The sequence below is a fragment of the Cetorhinus maximus genome, chromosome 9 (assembly GCF_964194155.1).
Source record: "Cetorhinus maximus chromosome 9, sCetMax3.hap1.1, whole genome shotgun sequence".
Classification (NCBI taxonomy): Eukaryota; Metazoa; Chordata; class Chondrichthyes; order Lamniformes; family Cetorhinidae; genus Cetorhinus; species Cetorhinus maximus.
The window spans coordinates 39088919-39113181 of record NC_135887.1 but is presented as its reverse complement, the minus strand read 5'-3'; positions in this window follow the sequence as shown (position 1 = coordinate 39113181).

Below are 24263 nucleotides of genomic sequence, written 5' to 3'. Positions count from 1 at the left end.
ATCTGGGCTCACCATTTCAAATGCATTTCCTTCATCTCATTTAACCAGCAAGTGATGGAAAGGAGCAGACTTCCCAAAATTTCACTTGAAACTGCGTGCTAGCCTATAGTTTGAAGGTTGCAGATGGAATGTAGGTGTCTGAAACACAGAAGGAATTCCTATACTATGCGCTGTACTTAACCTGAAAAGGTTTAAGGTCTTTTTGGATAACACCATTGAAAGTAAGAGCAGTAGTTAGATTTCGCCAAACACTCTACTTCCTACTTTGGATCCAGTGTGAGGAAAGTTGTACTCTATTTAATGTGCCGCAACCAATTTGCATTCTTACTGTTCCAAACTGTATTCAAATTCCACACCAGGGCTGTCCATTGTTATCAAAAATATTCATAGAACTACTCTTTTTTTCCATTTATCTCCTCTTCTTTTGCCAGCTCTGAATTGCAAGAATCTAAAGGCAGCCGAGTGGAAATAGGTGACCTGGAAGAACGATTGACATGTGAGTTGTGAAACAGCTTTAACCACAATTAGGAGTGAGAAGGTAACATACAGAATCTGATAGTTACTAAATGCAATGGATCCAATGTTGGAAATCTGCCCTTTTAAAGAAATCTCTTATGGACCATGCTCCACTTGATACTCCAATAATCTCAAACTGCATTCCTGTCACTATATCGTGACCAATTTTGCAATGATAACAATTCATTGTTCCAGGTTCCCTTGTAACCATCCATCGCCTGTATATATGGCACATGAATATGCCTCATACTTTGATTGAATAAGATTGTTTGCAACCTTGGCTTCCTATTTACCTCTGTTTGACCTTCTGACCATTTATCTTCTACATCACAAAGACAATCTACCAGCTGCTACTGAAATTTTCATCCATGTTGTTGCCACTTCCAGCTTTGAGTATTCCGATGCTCTCCTGAGCAATTTCCTATTGCCCATTTTCTGTAAACTTCAGCTCATCTAAATCCTGCTGCGCAAATTCTTCCCTGCATTCTTCCACCTAATTCTTCCAATTTAAAATTCTTGTCCCCACGTTTAATATTGCGCTCTCTCTTTCTGCATCATCCTCCAGCCCTACAATTCGCCCTTAGTTCCTCTGAATCTGGCCTGATGTATCCCTTCTTCCCTTTGCCCCTTTGTTGGATGCTGTATCTATAGTCATGTAGACTGCATACTCTGAAATTCCCTTCCTAAATTCCTCTCTCTTTATGACCTTCTTAAAAACCCAGCTCTATGATTGAGCATTTGATCACACCACTCAGTATCTTATTCCTTGGCTTATTTTTGTCTGATTACACTTGAAGTGCTGGGGGACATTGTTCTACATTAAAGGTGATATAAAATGCAAGTTGTTGCTGATCATGCTCTCCAGATGTTACAAATTTCAAGCATTGCTGCTAAGAAAGGATTCTGCATATCTGCCTTTCAGCAGTTTCAAGCAGGGCAATTATTTTCTATCAACCATCTGCCATGTTGTCCTCACAATGTGGTGCTCTGTGGTATTTTCTCACATTTGTCCTTATAATGGAGGAGTAGAGGTTTATGTCATGGTGTGGAGGGGAGCGGGGGGTGGAGTGTGCGTGGGTATGCATGCAGGTGTCCCATGTGGGCTCCATTCACTACAGGTAGAACTACATTGCACCAAATCGTTCTCAGACATGAGAACTGAGGATATTATTAAAGTCAGTCGTGGCCCCAACCATCTATCTCAGGGGGTCTGGAGTGGGCCTCATTGCCGCCATAGAAACGTAATGCTCACCCAGCGCATCTAGATCATGATTCTATAAACCTGAGACCACAGATTATGGAACCAGGGGCTGTCATTTATGAAGCTTCCGCTCCTCACTCCCAGATCTAACCTTTACTTCTGACTGCCCTGTGCAAGAAGTGAATGAATGATGGATAAGAGGGAGCAGGTTTCTTATATTAGTTGCTCTGGTGAGGTTGTTAAATTTATTCCTGCACTTCAAAAGAGGCCTAGCATTTAAACAACTAACACTGCCACAGCCACCATCATCTACAATGCATTTCATTTGCTTAGCAGGCCTTTGACCCCTGACCCAAAACAGCCTGACCCTCTTGTTCTGTACCTTCATTATGTAAAGGAGAAGGTCTAGCTCTCTGAGGCTTGTTGGTGGCTTCATCACTTTGGCTTACATCCTTGTTGTCCATTGCCCTTTTTCATTTTTTCATAGCCCTCCTCTCTGCCAGGCATTTTCCAGTCAAACCTCCAGCTATTCCTAACCTTCCCTGATATTTTACACGCTGCCCTCTCCAGCCAGTCAGAGCTATTTTTGGAACTAACTGTTGACCCATTCCTTCCCTTTCCCTTCCCACCACAAGCAGCATGTCAGACTTATTATGAACTATGTCAATGGCGATTGTATACCTCAGCAATAGCACAGGGTCGGCAAAACTACCACAAGGCAGAAGAACGTCCAACCTGCCTCAGTCACGACAGCACCATTGGAATTTTGCCCCTCCTGTGTGCCCATCACTTTGGACTCTACACACTAACCTTTGCCATCTTGACATTGCAGTAAACAACATATTAGCGGATAAGTTTTGGGAGGAATATTTTCTTTAGGATGCTGGAGGAAGAGGGACCATCACTGAGAATATCTATCAAATCAGCTAGGAAAAGCGTTTGATTTAATAGACTTTGCTTTTGCGCAGTGAAAGGGTAGCAGTGAAAGGGTAGCAGTGAAAGGGCAGCTGTGAAAGGGTAGCAGTGAAAGGGCAGCAGTGAAAGGGCAGCTGTGAAAGGGCAGCAATGAAAGGGCAGCTGTGAAAGGGCAGCAAGGAAAGGGCAGCAGTGAAAGGGCAGCAGTGAAAGGGCAGCAGTGAAAGGGTAGCAGTGATTGGTGACATGATGTTGATTCATTTTCACCAAATAAAAATGTCTGAGTGGTCAACCCAGTTTTCAACAAAGTTCTCAGGATACCTTGCCGCTCAGAAGTTTTTTTTTTGGCCTTGTGGAGGTGCAGGATTTTAAGTTAATCCTTACCTCTCACAATGTTGTTTGGTAGAGCGTTGCACGATTTTGACACAATGATAATTAAGTGGCGGTGATATATGTTCGTGAGGATGGTGAGTGACTTAGAGGGAAACTTGGAGGTGGTGGTGTTCTCATACATCTGATGCCCTTGTCTTTCTAGGTGGTGGAGGTCATTGATTTGGAAGGTGCTGTCAAAGCCTTACCCTTTGTCCAGCATACAGTGTACCGTTCTCTTACTTTGGTTGTTGATGGTTTATTTTTCCCATAGTTTCAGAGTGGTCTCTGTACTACAAACAGAGTTTGCAAAACCATCAAATGGATTCTGGCAATGATAAGTATTATTTTAATTTTAAAAATTTTTTCCAGCTCTTTCTTGTGGTAAACCTCCTCCTCTGAAAGATGGAACATGGACAGTTGAATTAAGGACAGCTTTTTACAGATGCAATCGTGGTTATGAAATGGTGGGGAATCCAGTATCACACTGCATGCCAAACTGTCGCTGGCAGAATCCAGCGCCCTATTGCGTTGGTAAGAACATTAATACAATACCTTACCATCAAGTGCATAAACAGTGACTGCACCATGTGGTCAATTGATAAATCCTAGTTTTTAATTTATAACTAACTAAAGGAAGTGAACCTTCACTTGGAAACAATACCCCAGTGCAGCAGTGCTCCCATTAGCCAGCTAAAAAACTGATATGCAAACAAGGAGGGGCAGTTCTTTGGTTAGCCATGAATATGTGCTGAGTTCTCAAGATGGCAGTATGAGCACTAAAAAAGGCTTCACCATCTCTAAGCTAGCAATAGGAAATCAGCAAAGGTTCTCATCTGGATGCAAAGCCAAAAGAACAACAGTACTGTGGCTCTCGCACCTCAAGGATGACCATGAAGGAAGTGTATATTCATGGCAAATGGGTGTATTGTGTTTGATGCATGATATTATAATCTAATAGGTTCTGTTTGATGGTTGTTAAATACCCAGTAGTTTAAAGTAATAAGGTGAGCAAATGTTGGGTATTGATTTGTTAAATGTGCATAGAAAGAAGAGTCAGCCAGTACTGGGCTCTGGTGTTTGAGTGGAGAAATAAGCTCTGTGGTGAGCCATAAACAGTCTCTGCCAAAGCATCCTAGTCTCAATGTCTTCTTCACAACCAGGCTTAGGATATCTCTGACACATGATGGGTGCTGTTTACCACAATTTTCACATATTTCAATAACATCTCTTGGAGAATGTGTCCATATGTGTGTGGATGTTACAGGAGGACAAGATGGAGGCTTGCCTTTAATGCCCCCATTTCCCTTTTCATTAGGTTTCAATAGGCTACTGAGCTAAAGTACTAGTGGAATGAGGCAACTATGAAACCATCCCTCAGAAGAAGCTAACTCTTTTGAGAGAGGCAGGGAGAGAAAAGCATTGAAACTTGGCACAGTAAACAGGAAACTCCACAGCATAAAATGAGCTAATCTCTCAATGAAAGATTACTTTTATTATGTTTGATAGAACCAGGAAAATACTCTGATAAGGCAAGCTTGCATTTAAGGCACTGGAACTGCATATAGTTATTGGGCACAGGGACAGGAGAAATGTTCACACTCCTGGTGAAGCTGCACCAGTTAACAGAACAACGATGGACAGAACACCTGCAATTATCCGATATGATCGTTAGCAGCTAAGGATTGTATTTGGAGAAGAGGTATCAGGCATACAGTGGGGAAAAAGGCAAGGGACAGGAGCCTCCAGGTAGAGAGTGGCTGGGTGAATTTGGCAGAGGCGGTTATCAAATCTTTCCAAAATGTGATGCGACCTCCCCTACAATGCCTGAGTGAGCACTATGTATAGAGTGCATAGCACCCAGTGTTACTATGGGGCAAAATTGAATTATTTCAATTGCATCTCAGTAGAACATTCCTGTCCATATATGGGAAGGCATATTGCACAGTTGATGTATCACTTCTGGCAAGAACGCCACCTCATGTGAGTGAAGCAGAGAGTAGTGGCGAACAGTTATTTATTGGACTGGAGGAAGGTATATAGTAGGGTTCCTAGTGGTCAGTATTGAGACCAATGGTTTTCTTGATATATATTAATGACCTATTTCAAGATTTGCAGGTGACACAAAACGTGGAAGTATTGTGAATTGTCAGAAGGATAGAGAGACTGATGGAATGGGTGGACACGTGACAGGCAAAATTTAATGCAGAGAAGTGTGAATTGATACATTTTGGTAGGAAAGACAATATAACATCAAGGATGCAATTCTAAAAGGGGGTGCAGGAGCAGAGGGACCTGGAGGTTCATGTGCACAAATCTTTGAAAGTGGCAGGGCAGATTGAGTAAGCGGGTTATAAGGTACATGGGATGCAGGCTTTATGAATAGAGGCATAGGGCAGAATGTAATAGTCCTTTGACAGCTGGTTTGTAGGCAGGGGACCTGTTAAATTACCCGAGTGGCCGCTGCCCTCCCACCTGCATCCAACCTGTCTGCAATTTATGTCCCAGGCCTCGCATGCTCCCCCACCTGAGGCTGTCAAGTGGGCGAGAGGAGATGAGGGCTGCTCGAGCCTCAGGTGGGAAAGAAGGGGTTTCACACTGGGCACCCACTCCCCTAGATCTGCTTCCCCATCTCCTGTCCTGAAAGACTCCCAATACTTACAGCCTGGCTCGGGCACTTAGGTTTTGGTGACTGCTTGTAGTCACTGCAGTGATGACCACTGCCAGCAGCACTGCTGGCATTGCAGAGCTGCCGGTCAATTAGATTGGGCAGCAGTTCTCTGAGGTGGGACGTCTGCCTGGGGGGTGGTGGGGGGGTGGGGGTTGGTGGCGGAAGTCACACCTGCAGCCAATTAACACTCCTCAGACTATTAAATGGCTGAGGGGCAGCCAGCATTAGTCGGGACGTATTCCCTGATGGCTCTTCGGATGGTGGGGCGGGAAACCCCTCCATCCATTAAACCCTACTCAAAGTAGTACAAAGCAAGAAAGGTGAACCTTTGTAAAAACACTAGCTCGGCCTCAACTAGACTCTTGTGTCCAATTTTGAACCCCACACTTTAAGTAGGATGCGAAGACATTGGAGAGGATGCAGAAAAGACTTAAGAGAATGGCTATGAAGATGAGAGAGTTCAGTTATGAACAGGTTGGTGAAGCTGGGGCTGTTTTCTTTAGAGGTGAGAAGATCGAGAGGAGTTTTGATAAAGGTGTTCAAAACGCTGAGCAGCCCAGAGAGAGTAGATGGGGAGAAATTGTTTCCATCAGCAGAAGGGTCAAGAACCGGAGAAAACTGGTGTACGGTGCTTGGCAAAAGAAGCAATGGCAACATGAGGAAAAACTTATTTTACAAAGTGAGTGGTTAGGATGTGGAATGCACCGCTGGAAAGTCTGTTGGAGGCAGGTTCAATCATGGATTCAAAAGAGAATTGGATCATTATCTGAAGAGAAAAAAGTTGCAGTGCAGTGGAGAAAAGGAGAGAAGTGGACTAGCTGAGTAACTCTTACAGAGAATTGACGTGGAAACAACGGGCCAAATGGCCTGCTTCTGTCCTGTAGCTATTCCATGGTTTAATGAGTGCAGTTAAGTGAATAATGAGGTACTTAAACCTCAGCATTATAATATTATATACCTTTTTCTTTCAGCTGTATATTATGGAACAAGGGGTAAGGAAGGTCTACCAGGGCTACCTGGATCACGTGGCCCTAGAGGTGACAATGGAGTTCCAGGGACAACTGGCTGGCCTGGCCGTGATGGAGCAGATGGAATGCCAGGCGCACTCGGTTCTCCTGGAACAGCTGGTAACGCTGGATGGCCAGGACCCCGAGGACCTCGCGGTGTTCCTGGTGAAAGAGGCTTGAACGGACGCCATGGCTTAGTGGGACATAAAGGAGCCCCAGGAGCTCCTGGAACAAGAGGAATAATGGGCCCAGTGGGACCTACAGGGCCTCCGGGAGAGAAAGGTGATCCTGGACCAGTGGGACCCAGCGGGCCAAATACCTTTTTGAAGTTAACTGCATTTTCAGTTGCACCTGAGGAAGGCAATCCTGCACCGGGCAGATCAATTACTTGGCAAAGAACAATCTTCAACGCAGATGGAGATTTCCAGGCTAACACAGGCATATACCGTGTTAGAATAGCTGGTATTTATCGTTTTCATTATATCATACAAGTATATTCAGTGAATGCTTACATAGTTTTCAAAGTAAATGATGTTACTGTCTGGAGCACCTTCCAGCCTTTCAATTCATTTTATGAAGTTGCGTCAGCTGGTTTGATATTGAGCCTGAATCATGGAGATAGAGTTTGGTTAGAGATTAAAGATAACTACAATGGCGTATGTAAACAATCTACTTTCATGGGACATCTGATAAGTCCACGTTTGATAAAATGATTTTGAGACATTGTCTAGATTTTTCGTTGGCTTTATTTTAATGCCGGTGATATTTCCATGGGTTAAAACAATGCTGTTCAGAAAACTTAGTTTTCACTCTAGTTTTTTGTGTATCTAATTCTAATGATCATTGCTGTGATTCTTATTTAAGCCTGCACCTCTGGGTGAAGTTTTTCCTGTATTCCAGGACTACTCATAAAATAATCCCATATAAAGTGTACCAATTTAAATACAGCATTTCTTTAAATAATTCAATGTAGTTATGTTTTATCTCGTAACTCCCCAGTCTAGCCTGCCCTGGTCAAATTGGACAAAACAACGGCTGATCATGTATTACAGGTTTTGGACCTATAATTAATCAAATATATAAATTCCTCAGGTGATTGGCTCCATGGAAAATTGAGGTAAAGGCTGAAATCAGCCCTCTGATCAGCAAAAGCTACCTTGGATTGGTAACAATCTGGTCCAATAATAAAACCTGATTATGTTTCATTGTTGCTTTTATTTTTCCTACATCACAAGACAAAATTGCAGGTGATGTGGCATTATTCAGATTAGAGAGCTGGGGAAAACAAATTGTGATGGGATGTAAAAACTTTCATTTGTTCAGGTCCTTGTGAGGAATACTAGCAGCAGCTCACCTGAAATGAACTGAGACTTTAATGTTGGTAAGGAGGCAATGGTCAGCCATTGTATCTGCTATAATCAAACTCACTGCTTTCACAGAATATCCATCCTCAATCATTTGTTCCCAGTGACTGAAGATTATTAGCAGGGAATGAAGCTGAGGGATCTGCACCCCCAGCTGCTGTTTAATGTTAGAAAGATGAAGACTCTCATTTGAGTTCATTACTTTCACAAAGCTATGGTTCTGTGCTAGGTTATTACTGTCAATTTTTATAAATTTTCAATAACTTTGTGATCTGTCATTGTACCAGCTTCACACCAGCTGCTCTGACAGTTCTCAGTCAATCTTCATACCCATCCATAATCTGACGCCTTTATTTCATGGATGAACAAAGTCCACATTTTCAAATAGCCCATCAGCAGGTTAACAGTGAGCTTGTGACCCACACCACTGGCTGCTGCTCCTGCCAGTCACAGTATGGGACCCCAGTGGCTGCAGGTTACTGCTCAGTGTTACTGGTAACGCATTGTGGGGAAGGTAAAATAGAATCTCCCTCATTTGTATTATTTCATATCTGAATTTGTCAGGTGGTGAGAAACCTCACTTGACCTGTTTCCTCACAATACGGATTAAGGCCAATTATTAAGAAGATGAAAATAATTACATTGATTGAAGTTTATTAATTAGATACATTTCACAAGTTTAACATTCAGGATGTTCTGAACAATTGTAATGAACAACGTTTTAATCTAGAGTACTAAAGAGCCCAGAAGATGATTGGGCTGGAAGCTTGCTAGAACTGTCCTTTTGAAATGTAGATTCCTGTGAAAATTCAACTGTATGGAAATTTTCAAAGATACACAATAAAGAATACTGCTTTCTCACACAGTGTCAGATTCAAATGGATTTACCCCATTAAGATTACTGATTTCATTTTTCTTGGTTCACTCAAGTAATGAAACAGAAGCAAAATACTGCAGGATGCTGGAAGTCAAGCAAAAACAGAAAATCCTGATGCAGCTAGCAAGCAGGAGTATTTATAAAGAGGGAAACAGAGTTAATCTTTCAGGTCAATGACCTTTCATTAGAACTGCTCCTATGTCTTATGGTCTTATGGCCTAACTGAAAGTTGTTAGTGAAGTAACAGCTTTTAAGCCAGAAATGATCCAGGAAAAATGGGGTAGGAATGAGGAACAAAAATGAGGGGTCTGTGATAGGGTGGAGGGCAAGAGTGAATTTTGAATAAAAAGGTGTTTCCAATGGAGATGTGACAGAGAAAGGTGAGTAGATTCCAGGGATGTGGTTCGCACCCCTGGTTTTGTAGGGAATCACCATCTTAAGCACCAGTCCAAACCTCCTCCACTCCCAATGGCTGTAGCATAGTTACCTTCCAATAACAGCACTGGCTGCCCAAGAGAGAACGTGAGAGATAATTAAAATCGAAAATTCAATGTTAAGACCTGGAGTGCCTAAACAAAAGTTGAAGTACTATTCCTTGGACTTGCATTGAACTTCATTGGAACTGTATGGGAAACAAGGACAGGGAGGTCAGTGTGGGATGGGGAATTAAAGTGGCAAGTGAACAGATTTCCAAGGTCAAGCCTTTGGACTGGACACTGGTGTTCAACAAAGCGATCACCCAATCTGCACTTGGTCCCTCCAAGGTAGAGGAGAACACATTATGAGTACCAAGTAAAGTATACTACGCTGGAAGATGAGCATGTAAATCATTGGGCAGAATTTTATGTTCCCCCGCCGGCAGATTTGTAGGTCAGGGATGAACGTAAAGTTTGTCAGAAGGCCTTCCTGCCGGTTCCTGCCCGCTTCAACCTCTCCACAAATTTACACTGGGATGGGCGAGGCCCACCTGCCTTTTCACCATTTGAGGCCTGAAGTGACCACTGGTCACTGGTTTTCCACCCAGGTTTTCCACCCTGGTTTTCCACCCAGCCTCAACTTTCAGGCTGGCAGGAGGAGTTCAGTGGTAAGGCAGGAGCCCGAAAATGAACTGTGTTCAGACCTCGGGTGGTAATTGGGTGGTTGATGGGGGGCCTCCATCAGCAGCCTCAGCTTAACATCAGACACACCCCCCACCCCCCTCCCCTCCTGCTTCACCACTGCCCCAGCAAAGGTCTGAGCCCTGCAGGGGCTCTTCCCCTCTTCAGCTTCTCCCAACTGACACACCAACCCCACTCCCCCTCCCCCAACCCCGTCTACCTCACCAGGCCTCGCCTACCCTCCCCATCCTGAGACCACCAAAATTTACCCGTTTCTGGACTCCTGGGACTTAGGCTGTGGGGACTATTTGCAGTCCCAGTCCTGTCCACTTGCAGCTTCTGCGCCTCAGGGACTAGAGTCCTGCCTGAAGCCAGTTAATGCTTGTTGGAGTGTGAAATGGCTGTGGGCCAGGAGTATTGGTGGGGATGAGTTCTCCGCCAGCTCTTTGGGTGACGGGAAGGGAAACACCGCCATCTGAAAAGTCCTGGCCATTGTTTTGTCTAGAAAGCATCTTTTGGAACTTGGTTGTGAGAAAACAGGAGGTAAAGGGCAGGTGTTGTGTCTCCTGTGTTTGTATGGGAAGTCACCTGGAGAAGGGTAGTAGACATTAAGGGCAATGGAGGAATGGACTAGGGTGTCATGGAGGGAAATGACCCTTTTGGAATGTTAAAAGGTGGGGGGGGCGGTGGGGGATGTGAAGGTGCATTTAATGTGCTTAACCTGGCATGGAAGGTAGCGGAGATGATAGAAGCTGCTGACGTGGCAGGTGAAGCATTCGGCGACCCCATTATGGGTCTGTGAAAGAGGGGAAAGTGTTAGGGTGGAATTGTGAGAAATCATGTGGATGCAGTCCAGGGCCTGTCAAACTCAGTGGAGAGGAATCCTTGACTAAGAAGAAAGAAAAACATTTTGCAAACTCTGGCTGGAAGGTGACATTGCTGGAGCAGATATGATGGAGACGAGGAAATTAGGAGAGTGGAATAGAGCCATTCTCGGAAGTGGGTGTATATTCAAGGTATCTTAGGGAGTAGGTGAGCTTGTAGCACAATTTGGTCGGCAGCATATCCCCAGAAATGGAAATAAAGTTGATGGAGGGAAGGGAAAAGTCAGACATGGAAATTTGTGATGATTAAGGCTAACCAACAGATTTCTCAGGGTAATATTTAACTGAGGAAAATATCTCTAAAGGAGTTAAGTGTAATACACCACAGTAGGTTAGCTGGTGAAGCTGACAGTGCACAGCTGTGATATTGTTACATCAACAGCTTCGCTGCATTATGACTGGGTGAGGAGAAATGAGCTGGCTCCCCTTTTTTTGAACACCTTCAGTTGGTCACAATGAAGGTTTGTTTAAAATTCTTTCCCCCACCCCCCACAGTGGATACCTTTTCCAGTCCAAATATATTTACTTTTTAACAAGGAGCCAATCAAACCAGGTTTTCTTGAGTCAAAGAAAGAGCAAGTTTATTGGTCACTAAAACCCGAGGAAAAACAATAAAATACCCAACACACATTCACACAGATCAGAAAAGAAAGTTAAGTATCCAAATAAAAGTTAAAAAGAATATACAAATAAGTCCTTGGCATGTCCGTGAGGTGTACATGGTGGCATGTTGCAGCGGTTAGTTGGATGATTTCAGTAGAACTCTGGAGCTGACTTTGGCAGTTTCGTAGTCTGTTGGAGACACTTGTTGACCTTTCCCTGAAGGGAGAGATGGCATGCTTGTCTCTGGAGGAGTGACTGAGGAGGCTGTCCTGTTTCTTCCTGCTTGCTGTCTGGACTGGTGCCAGGCGTGTTCAGCGGCATGAGCGGACAATATGGCGAGAAGGCCAAAAATCAGTTTCACAATGTCATGAAACCAATTTGCAATTGTCCACTCTGCCCTTCAATGGAGGGCCGCATTTCCCACTGTCAGATGTCAGGAACATTATTGTAATACACCTGCATATCATTATAAGCCCAGCCCGCTCCCTCTCCCCACCACCCACTGGGTCATCTGGGCACGTGATTGCATGCCAACGTGTTTCACAACAGCATATATAAGGCGTGCACTTGGCAGGCTGCACTTTGAGGGGAAGTCGGAAATGGGTGCAGAGTAACGTTGCGCTGCGCTCAAAGGGTCACCTGTTGGACTTCAAGGTTGAGGTGCTTTGTGGGTAGGGTGCAAGGGCTGCCTGCGGTTAAGGCGTGTTGGGGGGAGCGGGGCAAGGGTTGCCCTGCAGTTGATGCTAGCGCACAAGCATGTGCAGGGTGGGGGAGAGGGAAGCGGCCATGCATCAGGATGCCTTGTGTAAAGTGACCACTCCTCTGCAGCTGAGACAGTTTAGACACAGCCACATTGACCTGCTTGGAATTAGGCCTCTAGCATATCTGCCCACTTAAGCAATGCAGAGGCACCAATTGCTCCAGAACTTTAGACTGCAAACTAACAAGCGTTTTGGTGGACTGCAGGACAATTGGACGACTGGGCAGGTTGTACAATCTCCTTGCTAAAGCTGGCCATGGAGCAGTCACTGGTGGAGGCGCTCACAGCCTCTTTGCAATGTCATCATTCAGGGTTGGACCAGTCTCCCCCATGGTTCAAGCTAACAGTGCAGCCTTGCAGTGCAGGTGAGGAGAATGCCTGCGCCTGAACTGAGAGCACAGCATGCAGCCCAATGGGCAAAGCTGCTGCCAATCAGTCAGGTGGGGCAGAGGAGGGTGGGGTTTCAGGCAGCCATGCAGTGCACTAAACTATGGCCATCCAAGTGGTGGCCAGCACTCTCTGGGATGCATTAAGTGGCCTTCAGACTTAACCAAGAACACCCAAGCTAACCCGAGCATCTCTCTCTTTCGTCCTGCAGAAGGAGTACATCAGGAGCATGGAGCCTGGTGAACTAACTGTACGTCTCATGGCATACAGAGAGTGGAGGTGACAAAGAAGAGAGGGACGGAGGCACCTGGCTTTGCAGAGGGAGGAGGAGGACCACAGGAAGAAGGGGCAGCTGGATCTCCTACACGCACTGCTGAAGAGCCACAACGAACCATCGCTGGTTGGTGCCAAGCTAGACCCTGGGTCTATATATGCCACCTTTCATTCCTGTAGATGACCGAGAACCACTGTTGTTGAAGACTGTGCGTGTCTAGGGAATTGGTCGGGCACATTTGCCACCTGCTGCAGGATTTGGCGCCACGGAGACATGGAGGGCATCGACTGCCAGTGGCTGTGAAAATGACTGTGGTGCTCAAGTTTCTATGCCAATGGTTCCTTTCAGGGCTCCACAGGTGACCTCTGTGGGATCTAACAAACCTCCATCCATAAATGCATCCATGAGGTCATGGATGACATCTTCACGAGGGTACACAACATTGTGTATTTCGCCTGGGACCAGGACAGCCAGGATACAAGAGCATGGGAATGTGCCCTGATTTTGGGTTTCCCACAGGTGCAGAATGCCATTGACTGCACTTGTGTGAGGCTCAGATCTCTGTCGCAACAAGTGGTCAAATATCTCAACCGCAAAGGCTTCCATTCGCTGAATTTGCAGCTGGTGTGCGACCACCAGAAACCCATCCTGCAGGTGTGTGCACGGTTTCCAGGGAGTGTTCACAACATCTACATTCTCAGTCGGTCACAGATCCCTGACATCTTCCAGTGTCCACAGAAGCTGCAGGGGTGTCTCCTTGGGAACAAAGGCTACACACTGAGGACATGGCTGTAACCAAACTGGATGGGATCAGGGAAGTGACCAAGAACGACACCACCCTGAGAAAACTGCAGCAGATTGTGCAAACTGGCCCACACATTGGAGCAGAGCCCTTTCTGCAGTACAAGAGTACTGGAACTTTCATGAAGAACTTCATGTGGCAGCAGGAATACTTTTCTAGGGAGAAGAGATCATAATACCTGCAACACTGAGGAAAGAAATGCTGCAAAGCATACATGAAAGTCACCTTGGCATAGAAGAGCTCCAGATGTAATGTATTAGCCCAGATTGGGAGCAAAAATCGGGGAAATGGTGAATCACACAGAATCGCGGTGCAGAAGAGGCCTTTCGGCCCATCGAGTCTGCACCGACACGTGAGAAACACCTGATCTACCTACCTAATCCCACTTACCAGCACTTGGCCCATAGCCTTGAATGTTATGACGTGCCAAGTGCTTATCCAGGTACTTTTTAAAGGATGTGAGGCGACCCGCCTCCACCACCTTCCCAGGCAGCATATTCCAGACCATCACCACCCTCTGGGTAAAAACGTTTTTCCTGACATCCCCCATAAATCTCCTGCCCCTCATCTTGAACTTATGCCTCCTTGTGACTGACCCTTCAACTAAGGGGAACAGCTGCTCCCTTTCCACCCTGTCCATGCCCCTCATAATCTTGTACACCTTGATCAGGTCGCCCTTCAGTCTTCTTTGCTCCAATGAAAACAACCCAAGTCTATCCAACCTCTCTTCATAACTTAAATGTTTCATCCCAGGCAACATCCTGGTGAATCTCCTCTGCACCCCCTCCAGTGCAATCACATCCTTCCTATAATGCGGCAACCAGAACTGCACACAGTATTCCAGCTGTGGCCTCACCAAGGTTCTATACAACTCCAACATGACCTCCCTACTTTTGTAATCTATGCCTCGATTGATAAAGGCAAGTGTCCCATATGCCTTGTTCACCACCCCACTAACATGCCCCTCTGTCTTCAGAGATCTATGGACACACACGCCAAGGTCCCTTTGTTCCTCAGAACTTCCTAGTGTCATGCTGTTCATTGAATACTTCCTTGTCAAATTACTCCTTCCAAAGTGTATCACCTCACACTTTTCAGGGTTAAATTCCATCTGCCACTTATCTGCCCATTTGACCATTCCGTCTATATCTTCCTGTAGCCCAAGACACTCAACCTCACTGTTAACCACCCGGCCAATCTTTGTGTCATCTGCAAACTTACTAATCCTACCCCCCACATAGTCATCTATGTCGTTTATATAAATGACAAATAATAGGGGACCGAGCACAGATCCTTGTGGTATGCCACCGGACACTGGCTCCCAGTCACTAAAGCATCCTTCTGTCATCACCCTTTGTCTCCTACAACTAAGCCAATTTTGAATCCACCTTATCAAATTACCCTGTATCCCATGTGCCTTTGCCTTCTTTATAAGTCTCCCATGTGGGACCTTGTCAAAAGCTTTGCTGAAATCCATATAAACTACATCAACTGCACTACCCTCATCTACACACCTGGTCACCTCCTCAAAAAATTCAATCAAATTTGTTAGGCATGACCTCCCTCTGACAAAGCCATTCTGACTATCCCTGATCAAACCTTGCCTCTCTAAGTGGAGATAGATACTCTCCTTCAGAAATTTCTCCAATAGTTTCCCTACCACTGACGTGAGACTCACTGGCCTGTAGTTCCCTGGCTTATCTGTACAATGAATGCATGTGCAGTCTGCCAAAAGTACAGTAAATCGCAACAATAAGAACAATTTCAACCACACAGTGTTCCAGAGAGCCCCTGGCAGAAAATTGGAGGTGGACTTGCTCACATTTGACAATACTGAGTACCGACTAGCAGTAGATAATTACTCAAAGTTTTTTGAGTCTGTGCTGCTGAGAACTTATAGTAAGAGCATCACACTAATAAATCATTTTAAATCAATTTTTGCTTGGCACGGCATACCTGAAGTGCTCATTCCAAATAACAGTCCACAATTCTCAGGCACTGAGTTTCACAAATTTGCATAGGACTGGGAGTTTTGCCACATTATGTCAAGTCCCAAATATCCACAATCCAACGGAATGGTGGAACATACTGTGCAGACCTTAAAACACCGGTTGAAGAAGGCAAATATGGACGGAAGAGACTCCTACCTGGTTCTGCTGGATTTCAGGAATACTCCATTGGAGAGCATTGGACCATCTCCAGCACAGCTCCTGGTGGGGAGAAGGCTAAGAACTAAGCTTCCAACTGCACCCTGTAAAGAACATATATTTTTATTTCTGTTGGACTGTGGAGTAAAATTACAATGGCTGCAGTTTGAAGGGCATGTCCAATGGAATAGTGTGAGGGATATATACAATGTTGCTGTCCTGGAACAGGGTGTGCCCTGAAAGTCAGGATGGTGCCAAGGAGTCTGGTCTAATGGGGAACTGCCTGGCAACAATGTTTTAATTGGCTCCTGACCAATTGACCAGGGTTTGTGTGAGAGCAGTGCAGCAGAATAGCCCCTAGCCTGAAAAACAAAAAGACCTAAAACCTCTTGCTCCTGTCATGTTAGATTCCAGTAATTCTAGAATAATAGCTAGCTGGCTTTTTCTCCTCATATCCCTGTAACCTGCTCTCTCTCAGAAAACCCTTGTCAAGAGGCAAAGGGGAAAATCAATGTTAGAGACTTTGAAAGGCAAGTGCTAAACCAGTGAGCTAAAGACTGGAAGTTCTGGAAGACCACCTCATGTTATCAACAAAGAACTGAAGGGAATTTGGAAGACATCGATCAAAATCAACTCATGAAATCCTGTAATCCGGAATTGGTGCTATTGAACTGTTTTATCCCACCCTTAAAATCCATGTTTTTGTGTGTCTTATGTGTCTTGCATGTGTGTGTATAGGGTTTTAAGAAGGGGTAGAGTTTAGGTTATAGAGTTAGAAGTCAGCAGCTCATATTTCTTTCTTTTGCCACTGTTTAAAGACAATTTGTTCAATTAACAGTCATTTACTGATTAAGTTTACAAGCCTGTTGCTCGTATTCTGTTAACCTAAATTAAACAATTAGGCAGGTTGATCAAACTTTTCACATTTGTCGCGGCGCGGGGAGCAGTGGGGCTTGATATTGCAGTGCACTATCCCCAGTGAGTCGTGACAGCCCCAACTGTTGTTTCCACAGCCAGTGAGCTGCAGCATGCAGGACCTGCTCAAACTGAGACAACAGAAGCAGAAACAGTACTTTGATCGAGGCGCCTAACCTCTGCCTCACCTGAACATGGGAGAGACAGTGAGGATTCAGCATGAAGGGATCTGGAATCCTGCTGTTGTCACATGAATCACAGGAGAACCAAGGTCTTATATAGTGCAGACTACAAACGGACAACAGTATAGGAGAAACCGGAAATTCTTATGGAAAACAAATGCAACTCAATCCTGCTCTGAACAAGAAAATGTAGCTGAAGAACAAAAACCAGAATGCACCAGTGAAACAACAGATAACCAGACAAAGCCTGAGAGTCCTGAAAACTATCCAAGGGGTGATAGTGACACAGATCTGGAGAAGGCCCCTTGTCCTTCAAAATCACCTCCGTCAACATTTAGAACATCCAGTGGAAGAATTGTGCAAAAAAACCACAGAGATACAGAGATGAGTAAAAGACAAAACAGACTGACTAAAATAAAGTGATGAAGAATTGATAAGAGATTTTGTGCACTTGAGTTGCATAAAAGTTTGTTTTTTTTTAAAAAGGGAAAAGTCATGATAATAGTTGATTGCGGTAGTGGATACTATACGGTACTCTGTACTAACTAGGGGATCACCTGAACTGGGGTTTAAAAGTCAGATAGCACATGTTGGACAAAAACAAAAATACCTGGAAAAACTCAGCAGGTCTGACAGCATCTGCGGAGAGGGATACAGTTGATTTTTCGAGTCCGTATGACCCTTCATCAGAACTAAGACATAAAGAAATGAGATGAAATATAAGCTGGTAGAAGGGGGCGGGACAGGAGAGCTTGAGAGGGGGCCAGTGATAGGTGGAGGCCAAGAAGAGTCTGCCAAAGATGTCATAGACAAAAGGGCAAAGGGGTGTTGACGGTGGTGATATTTTCTAAAGGATGTGCTAATGGGGACATTAAGGGAAGCAAGCAGGACAAGCCAGTGGCAGATGTCCCTAGTGCGGGTGGGGTGGGGGGAAGGGATCGAAATGGGCTAAAAGGTGGAGATGAAACAATAGATCGAAATAAACCAACATCCGCAATTCCTCTCACGCCCTACATCATATCAACAAGTTCCAGTTCCCTGGCCCCAACCGCCTCCTCTTCACCATGGATGTCCAATCCCTCCACGTCCATCCCCCACCAGGATGGTCTGAGGGCTCTCCGCTTCTTCCTCGAACAGAGGCCCGAACAATCCCCATCCACCACTATTCTCCTCTGGCTGAACTTGTTCTCTCACTGAACAATTTCTCCTTAAACTCGTCTCACTTCCTCCAAATAAAAAGTGTGGCTATGGGTACCCGCATGGGCCCCAGTTATGCCTGTCTCTTTATAGGGTATGTGGAGCATTCCTTGTTCCAGTCCTACTCAGGCCCCCTCCCACACTCTTTTTCCGGTACATCGATGATTACTTCGGTGCTGCTTCATGCTCTCGTCTGGATCTGGAAAAATTTATTAATTTTGCTTCCAATTTCCAACCCTCCATCATTTTCACGTGGTCCATCACTGACACTTCCCTCCCCTTCCTTGACCTCTCAGTCTCAATTCCTGGTGATAGACTGTCCACCAATATCCATTACAAGCCTACTGACTCCCACAGCTACCTCGACTACAGCTCCTCACACCCCGCTTCCTGTAAGGACTCCATCCCATTCTCTCAGTTCCTTCGCCTCCGTCGCATTTGTTCTGATGATGCCACTTTCCAAAACAGTTCCTCTGACATGTCTTCCTTCTTCCTTAACCGAGGTTTTCCACCCACGGTGGTTGACAGGGCCCTCAACTATGTCCGGCCCATCTCCCGCGCATCCGCCCTCACACCTTGCTCTCCCTCTCAGAACCATGTTTGAGTCCCCCTTGTCCTCACTTATCACCCCACCAGCCTCCGCGTTCAAAGGATCATCCTCCGCCATTTTTGCCAACTCTAGCATGATGCCATCACCAAACACATCTTCCCTTCACCGCCCCCCCCTGCCCCTGTGGCTTTCCGCAGGGATCATTCTCTCTGGGGCACCCTGGTCCACTCCTCCATCACCCCCTACACCTGAACCCCCTCCCACAGCACCTTCCCATGCAAACGCAGAAGATGCAACACTTGCCCCTTTACTTCCCCCTCTCCTCACCGTCCAAGGGTCCAAACACTCCTTTCAAGTGAAGCAGCACTTCACTTGCACTTCACTCAATTTAGTCTACTGCATTCGCTGCTCCCAATGTGGTCTCCTCTACATTGGAGAGACCAAACGCAGACTGGGTGACTGCTTTGCGGAACACCTTTGGTCTGTCCGCAAGCATGACCCAGACCTCCCTGCTCTCATGCCCACATGTCCGTCCTTGACCTGCTGCAATGATCCAGTGAAACTCAACGCAAACTGGAGGAACAGCACTTCATCTTCCGACTAGGCACTTTACAGTCTTCCGGACTTAATATTGAGCTCAACAATTTCAGATCATGAACTCTCTCCTCCAACCCCACCCCCTTTCCGACCCCCCTTTTTCCAATAATTTATAATTTTTTTACAACTATATTTTTTTTCTTTTCTCTCCTATTTTTAAATTTATTTCAATCTATTGTTTTATCTCCACCTTTTAGCCCATTTCGATCCCTTCCCCCCAACCCACCCTCACAAGGGACATCTGCCACTAGCTTGTCCTGCTTGCTTCCCTTAATGTCCCCATTAGCACATCCTTTAGATAATATCACCACTGTCAACACCCCTTTGTCCTTTTGTCTATGACATCTTTGGCAGTCTCTTCTTAGCCCCCACCTATCACTGGCCCCCTATCGAGCTCTCCTGTCCCTCCACCTTCTACTAGCTTATATTTCATCTCATTTCTATATGTCTTAGTTCTGATAAAGGGTCATACGGACTTGAAACGTCAACTGTATCCCTCTCCGCAGATGCTGTCAAACCTGCTGAGTTTTTCCAGGTATTTTTGTTTTTGTTCTAGATTTCCAGCATCTGCAGTATTTTGCTTTTAGCACATGTTGGAGCCTGTCTTGATAGAATTCAGTTACTGCAGATATGTGTTTATGTTAGGAAAATGTGTTACAAATAAAATTAACTCAGCTACAATGTCGACGGCTTGTGTGCATCATTGAAACAAAAAACAAGACAGTTGCAGGTTTCCCCCCAAGTCACACACCATTCTAACTTAGAAATATATTGTCATTCCTTCATTGTTGCTGGGTCAAAATCTCCCTACCTAACTGTATTGTGGGTGTACCAACACCATATGCAATTAATCAAGAAGACAACTCAGCACCACCTTCTCACCTGAATGAATAAATACAATAAAGCTGACCTGAAGCAGAGTGAAGAATGGCTAACTGTCAGAGGGTGTGGGCAACAGGTCTTGGTGGAAGGCAAGGAGAGGAGGAGAGGGCAGGAGGTCCTCCAGCCTCATCATAAGAAGGCAGTGGGAGCAGATAGCTATAGAGGTCAATGTCAGGCATAAAGCCACAAAGACCTGGATGCAGTGCAAAAGAAGTTTAATGACCTCACATATGAACATATGAACCAGGAGTAGGACTAGGCCATGAATGGTCAAGGTCAAATGTATCTTCAAATGCTTTTTCCTCCCAATTGTACCACTTTTCTACTTTTCTCAAACACTGCTCAATTCACCATGCCTCCATCGCTCACCTGCCAACAATCTCTATCAATCAGAACTCATACATGGCATTCATATGCTTCACCTCACCCTACACTTAGCACAATTGCAAGCCTCAAACACACAATCCATAGCTTGCACACATTCCCAGTTATTCATCCACGACAGCCACATTACCTACACAGGTTGCATGACACTTGGTAATACACTTGCCACTCTCTTGTAGGAGAGGGTGACACACAGCGAGGTAACAGGAGCTAGCTGGAGGGGTACTGGTGCACCTGCATGTTCTAATTGCCATGTAGAAGGTGATGTTGGCCATCATGGGAGTGGCCATTGCTGAAACTTTGGCCACCAGTGGGGCTGAAGCTATTGAAGATGAGGGTATCTGCACACCTAATCCTCCATCTCTCATCCCTCATCTCAGTCTCTTCAGATTTACAAACTGCTGATGGTGTATGCAAGCATTTATTTTTTCTTCTCCAATCTCCTTAATAAAACCTTGTCCATTTTTCCATCTGACACCCAAGAGCTGCAACAAGACCAGGCAGTGGTGGAAGAGCAAGAATTCGGTGAAGATGAAGAGACAACATCACTTGATTTCACATCCTTTGCCACCGACTCAGACACTGACACTGCATGTAATTTAAAGCCTGTGTCAATTTGGAGCCAGAGCCGTGCAAGTTCTTTGCCAATGTAATCAGCTTTTCTGGCATACTTGCCATTGCATTTTATTGTCCAAACACATCACAAGAACACAAGAGATGGGAGAGGGAGTAGACCACAGGGCCCATAGAGCCAGCTTCATCATTCAATACAATCATGGCTGAACTTGGACTTCAACTCCATTTTCCCAACTGCTCCCCGTACCCTTTAACTCCCTGAGAGACCAAAAATCTGTCTATCCCAGCCTTAAATGTATTCAATGATGAAGCATCCACAACCCTCTGGGGTAGAGAATTCCAAAGATTCGTAACCTTTTGAATGAAGAAATTTCTCCTCATCTCAGTCCTAAGCGATCAGCCTCTTATCCTAAGACTGTGCCCCTGTGTTTTAAATTACCCGAACATCGGAAACAATCAGCATCTACCCTATCAAACCGCTTCAGGATCTTGTGGGTTTCAATGGCCTCTCATTTTGTAGGTTTCAACGGCCTCTCATTTTGTAGGTTTCAATGGCCTTTCAAAGGTCTCTCATTCTCCTAAACTCCAGAGAATATAAGCCCAATTTATTAAGCCCCTCATCCCAGGGACAAATATAGTAAACATTTGCTGTACCACCTCCAATGCAAGTATATCCTTTCTTAAATGTGGAGAGCAAAACTGCACATGGTACTCCAGATGTCACCTCACTAAAGCCCTGTACAATTGTTGCAAGACTTCTTCATTCCTGAACTCCAATCCTCTTGCAGTAAAGGCCAACATGCCATTAGCCTTTCTAATTATGTCCTGCACCTGCATGCTAACTTTCTGCATTCCCCTGATACAAGCACACCCAAGTTTCTAGGCCAGCTTTAATTGCCTATCCCTAGTTGCCCTTGAGAAGGTGGTGGTGAGCTGCCTTCTGGAACCGCTGCAGTCCATGTGGTGTAGGTACACCCACAGTGTTGTTAGGGAGGGAGTTCCAGGATTCAATCCTAGAGGAACGGTGATATAGTTCCAAGCCAGGATGGTGAGTGGCTTGGAGTGGAATTTCCAGGTGGTGGTGTTCCCTTGTGTCCGCTAACCTTGTCCTTCTAGGTAGTAGCGGCCATAGGTTTGGAAGCTGCTGCCTAAGGAGCCTTGGTGAATTCCTGCAGTGCATCTTGTAGATAGTACACACGGCTGCCAGTGTGCAGTGGTGGAGGGAGTGAATATTTGTGGATTGGGTGACAATCAACCGGCTGCTTTGTCCTGGATTGTGTCAAGCTTCTTGAATGTTGTAGGGGCTGCACTCATCCAGGCAAGTGGAGAGTATTCCATTATACTCCTGACTTGTGCCTAACTCAATGCATTTGAATTGAGGAAACAAAATGATGGAAACACAGAGTATTGGGTCAATACCTGAAAGGTCAAACTGGTCAATACCTCAGGTACAGCATTCTAACACCCATGCCTGACATGAGACAAGCCAATGTCTCTAGTGCAGAACCCTGTCGACCTGTGTTCATGTGATCTAGGCAATAGGTCCACCTCCGCAGCAACCTGCCTTCTCTGACTTTTCTCTTTACAGAAACTGTATATTTCCAACGTTTTTTTTTAGGCCAGATTTGCAGCATCAATGCTTTGTTTCTATCTGTGCATGTGTCCCTGAAGGTGATAATGGGGCACAAATATTGCCCCATTTCCAACAGCGTCACATCTCTCAACAGAGCAAATATAAAAAATCCTCAGAAATACATTTAAGAACTGCCAATAATGCTGGAAGAAAAAGCCAAAGAGGATGAAAAGGGTGAGTGGATTTGTATCTACAAGTTTACAATTGTTCACCCCTGTCCTTAACTGTTCTTCATTAGGGAGAAGTTAATTAGACCAAGGTACAATGTGGTACTTTCTGTCACTGGAGAATATAAATATAAGTTAAATCAAGCCATTTCAAGTCTAAGTACCCTTTCAAAGGCGTGAAAAATGTTAATAATTACCAGCCAAACTCTCTGGGTGAAATCGTTCCAGATTTGCACTAAATGGGTAAAACAACGTTTTACCCACCAGCTACAATAGTGGCTTTTCATGTCGTGCTGTTCCAAACCCACTGAATTAACTATGCATTCCCGGGAAACATGCCATTTCCATGGTGGGGGTCTCATTCGCCCGCCACGCCATCACCTCACTGCTTCGTCACGCCAACCACCATATTTAAAGCCCAGCCATGTGCACACTTCTCAGTGCTTCCAGCCCGGGAATGGGAATGCTGCACGGAAGGCAGGATGGTTCCGAAAGGCAAAAAGACTGCAGCCCCCAGGTTTAGTGGCACATCCCTCGAGTGCCTTTTGGATGCCATGGAGACCTGCCGTGATGTCCTGTACCCCCGCTCTGGCCGAAGGAGGGGCAGTGGCATCATCAATTCAACATGGGCGGCAGTGGCAGTGGTGGTCAGCGCCAATGCCCTGCAAAAGAGGACAGCCACCCAGTGCCACTACTGGATGAATGGTCTCATCCGTTCCGCCAGGGTAACTCACTCTTCTCATCACTCTCAACTCACACTCACAAACCCATCACACATCCACACAGATCTCACACCTTAAGGGACAACACCACTAACTCTCGCAAACACTCCCACATCTCCATCAGGCTCATATCCTCTCGAGCTCGCGTCCTCATCCCGTCCATGGATCCGCTCACCACACAAACATTCCACGCAATGCCATGCGTCCTGCTCACATGCCCTCCATCCGTTCCCATGAAGGAGAAGCCTGTTCACATCAGCAAGGAGAGGTCCGAGACCAGGGTGGGGGGGGGTGGAGTGGCCCACATTAGGCCCCTCACTCACTTTGAGGAGTGTGCCATTGCACTGACTGGTGAGGACGTGGACCATGCCTGCGGCGATGTTGATGTTGGTGGCGAACACCCACATGAGGATCCTGCACCACATCATCCCACTTTCAATGCAACAGTGAGTGCTCTGTCTCCTGCTTTTGACTTTGCTGCCATGCACTAATTATCTCTACTTTGGTTCACAGGGTGCTCTACCAAATGAGTGACACCCTCAGCCAGCCAGTCCCTCAGCTCCATCCATATCTTTACCTCCAAC